This window comes from Daktulosphaira vitifoliae, unplaced genomic scaffold (genome assembly GCF_025091365.1).
Source record: "Daktulosphaira vitifoliae isolate Bord-2020 unplaced genomic scaffold, ASM2509136v1 Scaffold_4, whole genome shotgun sequence".
Lineage (NCBI taxonomy): Eukaryota > Metazoa > Arthropoda > Insecta > Hemiptera > Phylloxeridae > Daktulosphaira > Daktulosphaira vitifoliae.
In genome coordinates, this window is record NW_026099575.1 from 1,976,090 (window position 1) to 1,985,818 (window position 9,729).

General features: G+C 27.2%; 1 long non-coding RNA gene across 1 annotated transcript; it reads left to right on the forward strand.

The window, feature by feature from the left end:
- Positions 1–6,540: 6,540 nt before the first annotated feature.
- LOC126905377 (uncharacterized) lies at positions 6,541–7,693 on the forward strand. Its single transcript, XR_007703985.1, has 3 exons — positions 6,541–6,738; positions 6,805–6,945; positions 7,558–7,693. It is a non-coding gene; the product is annotated as an uncharacterized LOC126905377 (long non-coding RNA).
- Positions 7,694–9,729: the final 2,036 nt, after the last annotated feature.

The window sequence follows — 9,729 nt, forward strand, 5'->3', positions numbered from 1 at the left end:
GTAGGAGTACCTGCGGCGTCGGCTACACTGGCGCCGTAGGTGCTTATTGCATGTGTGCTTTTTTTTTTTTTTATGTATTATGTATGTTTCTGTGAGTTATTTTGCCCAACCCTCGCGAAGTCCTGCCCCCACTTCCACGTGGTGCAACCCGGGCAACGGATCCCGATTTTTGGGATCCGGCTAACGGGGGAGGTCACACCACGTTGTGAATTTTAGACGGCGTGGGCCGCCCTGAAGCAATACCTTGCGGTAGTTCCAGGGCGGTCCACAGCATGCCGGCGGTGGGAAAAAAAAAAAAAAAAGATCTTAATGTGTGACCTATCTGCTGCATACAAACTGTATTCAACAATTAATTGTTGTTTTTTTCTTTATGAAGATGGTATGACCGAAATTTCGTCTCCATTATGTATGAGAAATTTTTTTTTACGCTACTCGTACTACCAGTATGTTTAATTCCCATAGTACGGAATTGGGATATATGGGTGAAAATTAAGATAGAAAATTACTTTCAAGCTGGACTGCCACAAACTCATTTATGTTGATCTACGATGCTAAATAGGGGGACCTTTGAATCCGGGAGATGGGGCGCTAAAACATCTCCGAATTTATGTCTTGTGTCGGAAGACCAAGACGACCTATCCACTTAGTGTAAATCGCGTAATAAAAACAAATATCCGAGAAGTCAACACTGACCAATAATTATGCCTGTCGGAATTATAATACTGACGTTTGATAAACCTCCCATGTTTAAATGGAATTTACGCAAAGCAGATTTGCATGCATTCACAATAAGTCGAGGAAAATATGAATCAAATAAAACCAGAGACGGTAAATTACATTTAATTTGTAACACTCATATAAACCGCGATTAAAAAATTGATATCTAGAGAATAACAGGCATAGCTATACTCTCTGTTAGACGAACGAATGTGAGACATTACTCCATGAGTATGAAAAGTATGGAAGCGAGGTTACTACATATAGATTGATTGGACTACTAAATGAAGAACGGAAAAGAGGTGGCTAGAGACTATGAATAATTACCCATTCTAGCAGAGAAAGCTGTTCTTTACTTAGGAAACTGGGGTCTTCATATACAGAGAGTAATGTATTACCAAACAAAGTCTTAAATATCATATTTAAAACTTCAAATATAAAGCCAACAAAGTATAGAAAAATGAATATTAAGCACAAATAAAAAAAATATACTCAATAATTGTGTTGAAATATCTGAACTTAAATAAGATTTAACCATTGCCACATCGAGGTGACTATGAGCCTCTTAAAATATGGTAATGCTGCTTGTGTAGATGTTGTATTACCAAAGTTCATTTAACACTAAAGGGTAAAATGTGGATCGTAAACCATTGGCCGATTCAGATTTTCTTGTTGTGAATCACTATAAATTTCATTAGTTTCCTCTGATTGAATTTTATATAACTTCACAACAATTTCGTCTAAAATTCTCAATTTATAAATTTCAGAAAACATTTTTAAAAATATGAATTTCGGCGATGTAATACAACTATTTCATGTTCAATGTCTAACTGAAATTTGGAGTTCATGAGTTCTAATCCTTTCTTACCTAATAATTTTAATATAATGGAAATGTTGACATCATCGTCATTAATATAAAGTTAAATGTTTTTTTTAATAAATTCTGATACAATATAACTTTGTGAATAGTAAAGTGTTTATTAGATTCAAGTTCATCAGATATTTAATATTTGTCCATGAATTTCAATAATTTCTGTAAGTGCACGTTGTATAAATTGTAACATTAATAATCGTGTGTTCCATCTAATCTCTACTTCTTGTTCAAATCCTTTAAGGCATCTGGGTACCGACCGCTTTTTAGTAAAAAACAACCCGTTTTTGTTCCATCAGTACGACGAAACTACTGATGCGATAAGAATTCTGAAAACATATTTGAATTCAGCATCATGTCACTTAGGTATCGGTCAGGCCTTATTTTTGAAATTTTGATGTTTTTAACCCTTTATTACAGTTTTCATTTTAGAATAATTTTAAAATTTTCAAAATAATTTTTTACGTTGAAGGAATCACAATTTCAAAACAGTGGCCTCACCGATACCTAAATGACATGATACTAAATTCAAATTTGTTTTCAGAATTCTTATCGAATCAGTAGTTTTGTCGTACTGATGGAACAAAAACGGGTTATTTTGTACGCTCAAACTAATGGTTTTCAAACAGTAGCTGTTATATGTGACATGCTCGTGCGTTATCCGCAGCAGCTATTTTATTGCTCATAGGTTGCATAGGGCAATACCGACTGCCTAAAAATAGTTACAATGCATATTTGATATTATACCTGTATATATGATATTAGATTATTTGCTTTTATCTTATTTGCAAAGCTGTCATTACATAGTAAGAAACAAATTTTGTTATTGTATTCCTATATAAGGGCCCCCTAAAAAATTGGGAGTCATAAAAAAATATCTGATAAGGTACGAATATATAAAAATAATTTTCATACACTTTCTTAGTTTCGATAGAAAACTGAGAAGGTATTAGTTTTACAATGATGTGTTTTTTGCTTGTGTCTATCCATATCTGTACCTACTGGACATTTATTGTTCAATGATACGCCAAAAGATCAAAAAATATATCTTGTTGATGTATTCAGCATTATATTTTAATAATTTCTCTTTAAATCTGACACAAAAACGTGTTTTTCTCAGTCGCACACTATGTTATCAAACTAGATCTAACACTAAGTAACTGATGTTATGAGCTTTTTATTTCAACACATTTGAAATGTACACATACATTAAGTGCTTGATCATCGAATATATAAATCTCTTACATTAATTATAAAATGAATTTTAAACTACATACAAAAAAAAAAGTAAATCATTTTTTTAAAAAAAAGGTGGTCAGATTTGAGTGATAATGAATATAACCTATATTTAATATAATACGAAGTGCTTAGAATTTATGAAGTATAAGTGACATTTCAAAAAAAAAAAAATTATTTAGGTACACCATCAGACTGAAAATTAATAGTTCTTATTAATAGCTACACATGAAAATTAAAAAATAAATACAATATACATTATTTTGATAGAATGTTTCCAATTCTCAAACTAACATTTTACTTGACATACCTCAAACAAGTAACGAGGAGAATTTAATAAATGAGTGAGTAATTTTTTCACGAAGAAAAATTTTTAAAGAAGGGCAAGGTTAAAATATAATTTATTAGAAACAAACATTTTTTTTTTCTTTAGAAAAATTGGAGATGATAGTTTTTATGATTTTTTACCATTGTCACCCAGTGCACAAACTCTTGATACTTGTAAAAAAATTTCTTCAGAAGTTAACCAATTATTCAAAAAGAGTTAGTTTATTTTTTATAGTATTATTTTACAATGAAATTAATNGTTCAAAAATAGTTAGTTTATTTTTTATAGTATTATTTTACAATTAAATTAATACACATATTTAACTATTTTAGGTATAATTTAAACAGTCGTAGAATAATAAATATTGAATATTTTTTTAATAGTTTGAAATCAATTAAACACGAGTTATTTGCCTGTAATTTTTCAAATCTTGTATTTAAGTTCAAAGGGGTTTTTTTCAGAATTTCTTTGAATGTAATTTTTGCAAAAAAAAAGAAATTATTTATTCAGAGGATTCCAAATTAAATGATTTTCTTAGTATAAATACTGCAGTTGTTACTGCTACATTGAATACTAGTCAGGGGTTTACAAATTTAGAACAGTTTTCTGCTGTACTAAATATGCCTTGTATGAGTAATAAGACGTATCAAAAATATCATAATTATATTGCTACGCAAACTGAAAAAACTGCATGGGATTCGATATAGTTAGCGGGGAAAGAAGAAACTAGGTTTGCTATTGAAAATGGATAAGTGAATGATAAAGGACTTCCCATAAGAACAGGCTTATAAAACTTAAATATTTTAGTGTGTAAATAATGTAATTTTGTAAATTGAATTCTTATAATTAAAATTAGTTTTTTTATAGTTTTATAACTTCAAAACAATCGATGTGGATCTCATATGATTTAACTTGTTTTCTGTAAATATTTAGTTTTTCTTAATCATCGAAAATAAATAGTTTAATTATTTTTATAATCAATAAAAATTTATGAAATCATGACACGTCTATTAGTATTTACAGTGAGGCTGGTGCTAAACTATAGTTTTTATACTACATAAAATAAACGTGTGTCGTTATCAATATAATCGTATTGCATCAAAAAGTAAGGCAGGTACACAACCGGTTTTGTTATCGACAATAACACGACGAAAATACTCCCAATAATGGACACTCACACTAATAATCATGTATTTCTCACACAACGACACTGCGTAACATATAAAAATCGCAAAATTGCCTATATTCGACCCCTGAAAAAGGTCGGTACCCAGATGCCTTAAGTTTACAATTCCTTCCACCGTTTTTCAAATTCCTTACTAAAATTTTAAATTTACCTATTAATGTTGTAACAGGTTCCAGGCGTTTTTCTGCGTCTTCATCTTCATAATTCAAAAATCTATCATTCAATACATTTCTTAAAACTATGTTGAGTTTAAGACATTTCAATTAAGACTTTTAGAACTTCTAAGTACTGATATCATATTAGTTCTTTGGTCAGTAATAAATGTTATATTAGACATTAAATTACAATTAGTTTAATTTGCAGCCTCACTTATTTGCAAAACAGAATTGTGTAAAAAATGTTTTTTATTTTCGACAGTTTTTGTTTTATTTAAGGGAAATTTACCAGTAAAAAGTAATCAACTTTTTAACTTCTAGTTATCGTCTATATAAAGTAAAGTAACTAATGTATAGCTATTTTTTCGGTAATTATCTATCTGTCCACATGTCGCAAGTTGATGCATATCCCCTATGGATAAGTAAACGGCCTAACTTTAAAAAAATATACGTCAAATTATAGGTATAAACCTAAAGTATATCTGAAAAAAATGTTTGTTTTTATTAATGCATTTTTCTAAGTTATGGAAGTTTTAAGTAAAAAGAGTTTCAAAAATTACCAATTTTCTAAATTATAATTTTTTTGAAGGTTACCCTCATTTTTGTAAAACGAGGAATATTTTATCAAATTTTGAGAGTAATATTTTCGACAAGATACAATTTGTGATCTCTATATTATAATAGCACAACACTAAACATGATTAAATAGAGGCTTTTAGTGCCGAATTGTAACATTTACCTTTCCTATATTGGCGGTACTGTTTTTTCTGCCATTTATCCGCACAGTAAATAATTTGATTTTACATAGATTTTATGATATTTTAATAATTTTTAAAATTTACAACTACATTTATCACTTTTTAACTATAAATAACTTCTCGATATCATTAAATGGTATAGATACGTAGGAACATAAATTGAATTATTCTGCGTTACATTATGAGATAATGGATTAAACCTTTGTTCTAAATTCTATTTTCTTCCACATATTTTTCGAACACAAATATTATTAATAATAATAGTAATAATTTACCGTTTGTTACACGCATGCGTAACTGCTCCATAAATCTAGTGTTAATAAATTAAAACTTGGTATAAATGTTGACATTAAACAATGTTTGTAATTTTATTAACTAATCAATCAAAATAAATTAACCAATAGAAATAAGTTAAAATAAATTTAAACCTTTTCAAAAATTCAACTTTGTTGATGAAATAGAAAGTTCTAAAATATAAGTGAAAAATACTTATTTTACTGTTTTTACTTTCTGCTTCGTTACCTTAGATACATTCACATAATATCAGCAATAACACCACCTGTAGTTTAATAAAAAATTGTCCGTGTTCTTTAACGTGCGTTTGTTGATAACATGATATTTTATAATATTCTTTACTCAGTTGAATTTAGTTTATTTTTCTAAATTTCGGAATTATTTTCTGATTATGTCTATCTTACACTATAGAACCTCATTATGAGACTTCATTAATATTAATTGAAAGTAATATCCTGTAAGTATAAATTAAAATTTATTTAAATAAATATTTTTAGTTCATTAAAATTTTTAATTATGCATTTTTAAAATATATTTTATCTACATTGAAACTCAAGTAGCACCAATCTAATTCTTTAGTTGCACCAATTAGAAAATTAGTTCTCCCCAAAAATTGTCTAATCTAATTGTAANATTAGAAAATTAGTTCTCCCCAAAAATTGTCTAATCTAATTGTAACAAGTTATTACTAGCAGTTTTTATAACAAAGACAATATCTAAATTAAATCCTACTGCAATAACACAATTATCAATACAATATACTATTTACTAAAAATTTCAATTTTTATCATTTAAAAGTAAATTAAAATTTTTTTGTTAGTTATTTATAAATATTTTTACAATTTCATTATAAAAAATGAATAGGACAAAAATGTATTAAATTTATGAATGTGCCATCAAAATATAAAATGATGAAGAGCTTTAAAAGGTAAAAACTCTTAACTGTTTATTCATTGATGAAGTCGTCCTATAAAAACATTTTTTTAGGGTGGAAAAATCATTTTGACAAAACCATATTCATCAAACCAATTTGAAAATATTTTAAAATATGTAAACATGTCATTAAAATCTAACATTGTCCTTTGAAACCTTATTTTGCTCATATCAAGCCATATAACACACATATATTATGTTTCTGAACTCCGTTGTAAATTAATTTTTAACTTGGATACTTCTAGAATTACTACTTGAAAGTAATAGTGTTTTTAGTGTATTTTGAGTTTCAATAGTGTAATATATTTATTCAGTACATTTTTCAGTATAACAATACTACTTAAAAGAAAAAAAATGTAAAGTAACACGTTAGTTCTGCCTAGACTTAATTATACTTAAACGCTGAGGACATATAGTATGGTGGATTGAATAAAACTATAGTATAGCTTCGATGCGAAACTGAGAAGGTATTAATTTTACAATTGCTTATTGTTTATTTATTTTTTGAGTTTGATACTACATTTTCTCAGCTTTCACTTGATTAATTTTTTTCAATGATATGTCAAAATATCATAAATCGTATCTTATTAAAGACATTACTTTTAAAAATTAAAAAAATTTCCCTTAATCACCATTAATAGGGAAAATGCCCAAAAAATACTATTTTTAAAATCGGTAAATTTCGTCATATTTTAAACTATTTTACTTAACTTTAATTGTCTAGAGGTCAGTCTGTTTCGATGCATGAAATTCGAAATTTTTCATTTTTATCTTATTTAGATTGAATAACTTAAATTAATATCAAAGAATTATTTCACTTTGTGGTTTTTTTTGTGTCTGACATTAATTTTTTTCAACTCACATTTGACAAATTTTCTTTATCGATACATCAAATGATAACAACTAGTATCTAGTAAAATATATTACTCTCAAAATTTTAAAGAAATTTCCCATATATTAAATAAAAAGTTAACCAACTTTTTTCATACAGATAATTAAATTTATTCATTTCAAATGTTATTAATTTATGTACATTTCATATGGTATTGATAAATTTAATGTTTTGTTTTGCTAATTAGGTCGCGTACGTTATATTTGGCCGTGTAATCAGAAAACTGCACTGTTGCTGTCATGGTGAACGCTACACACTACAATTTAATAATCGTTCCCTATATGAAACATACACTGGCCATCACTGTCAATACCTGTATAATTTTAATATTGTTAATAATTTTATCTTCATGATATTAAATTGTTAGTCCGATGCCCTAAGTCATCTTCTCCATCGGTGTGTCTCACCCGAATGTGTCAAAGAAAACTTAAATTTCTTTATCCATCAACCACCGTGTTGATCTATTGGCTCCTTGCTGGAAGCAAAAGTTTTTATTCTTCCCGCGTGACGACTAAACATAAAAAAATGTTATAATTTCTTTTTAAGGCTTCGGCCATTTTCGAGATCTCTATTTTAGGATGAGTCCTATCCGGTGCTCAGTATTGTGTATTTTTACTATTAATTATGTTTTGAGCCTTTCTTTTTCATTTAATTACATTTAGTTAATTTCTTATAATATCTGAGCCTCGTATATGAGTTTAATTGACATAGAATATAAAGTTAAACTTATTTTTAATTTTTTTAAGTAAAAATAAACAACATAGAAATTTTGAACTAGCTCAAATTGTTTTTTTTATTAACCGAATAATTCGATGCACAGTTGCCGCATCGGTAACACTTATATATTTGTTAAGAAATATCGGTCCAGTGAGAGTTGAGAAAAAGTTGTAACAGAGACAAAAAGATAACATAAACACATAATGGTAAAAATTAATAGCTTCTCAGTTTCACATCGAAGTTTAAATTATGAATATTAGAAATTAATTTATGTAATAATATTTATAAAGACGGGAGCAATTAAGTTAGATACCCCAAATATTTTGTTCAAATTGCACATATGCACAAGATAATTAAAATATATCCTATACTTTCAATTTAATCTACGGTTATAATATTAATATAGAAATTATAGATGGTTTTAAAATATTATTTAAACAAAAACGAACGAAAGGGGAATGAGATTATTTTTTAAAGGTATTTTATCTGGAACGAGATCTATTTAAAAAGGAATTTTTCTTACACTACAGAAAATACTTTATTAAGTACCCTGATTGTAACAAAAAAAATTTTTCCCGATTGGATGTTATTATCAGTTTTTTTCTATTAACAGACTATCTATAAAAGTATATCAATTAATATACATGGCAACTATATTTGACGGAAATAGGGTGTCTGTTAATTGTTAACAATAAAGTATATTATTGATTTTCTTCAATAGAATTCGTGAACCTATTTTATTGTAAACATTGATGCGTTACGAGTCATAAAAATATAAATCGTAACTCGTTGGCTTCTCACCTAAAAATCTAATTATAATATTAAAATTATTCTATTTGTTTTCATAAAATCCGTTTTATTCCTAATTTTTATTTGAAATTAATATGCAATTTAAAAAATGAATACAATTTAGGTTTTTTGGATTTTTAATTATTGAAAAATTATTTACATTTATTTATTTAAATTATATTTTCATTCTAAAAATAAAAAATTGTTTCATAGTCAACTGAAAAAAACTTTCAAAATAGCAACTAATTCACAAAAGTTAACTTTTTCAACTGAAAATTTTCAAAAATCAACAAATCAACATAATTTTTTTTATATTAAAACCTTAGATATTTCCCTTACGTTTGACATAATTTTTTTGAAAATCAAACGCTTAACCTGCTCACTGGGGGAGATTTAAAATAGTAACGTTTTTACAAAAACTAACATTTTAAACTTAACTTTTGAAAATGCTCCGGAAATACTGCGTCCTTTAAACACATACCAAATCAAAGGTCATGTCTTGTACTATAAAATGAAAAAAAACCCAACCTAGCACAGTGGTGACGTAGCATAGTTGGATCAAGTATAATAATATCTGACAGTGATTAAAATCACTATAAAAAAAAAGGCTTCGATACAAATCTTTAGATAGTGTTTAATTTTAAAAAATTGGTGGTTTATTCCAAAAGTTACATGATCTGCTAGTTCCTTATTTAATATCCTAATTAATATAAAGTATGTCAAATGAAAAAGGGATTATTAAAAAATATTATTTCTCATAAAAAAATTGTGTTAATCCATACATTTTTCAAAAAGTTATAGCATAATAAAGTTAAAAATGTAAAATACAAAATCGAGAATTTTCACACAAAAA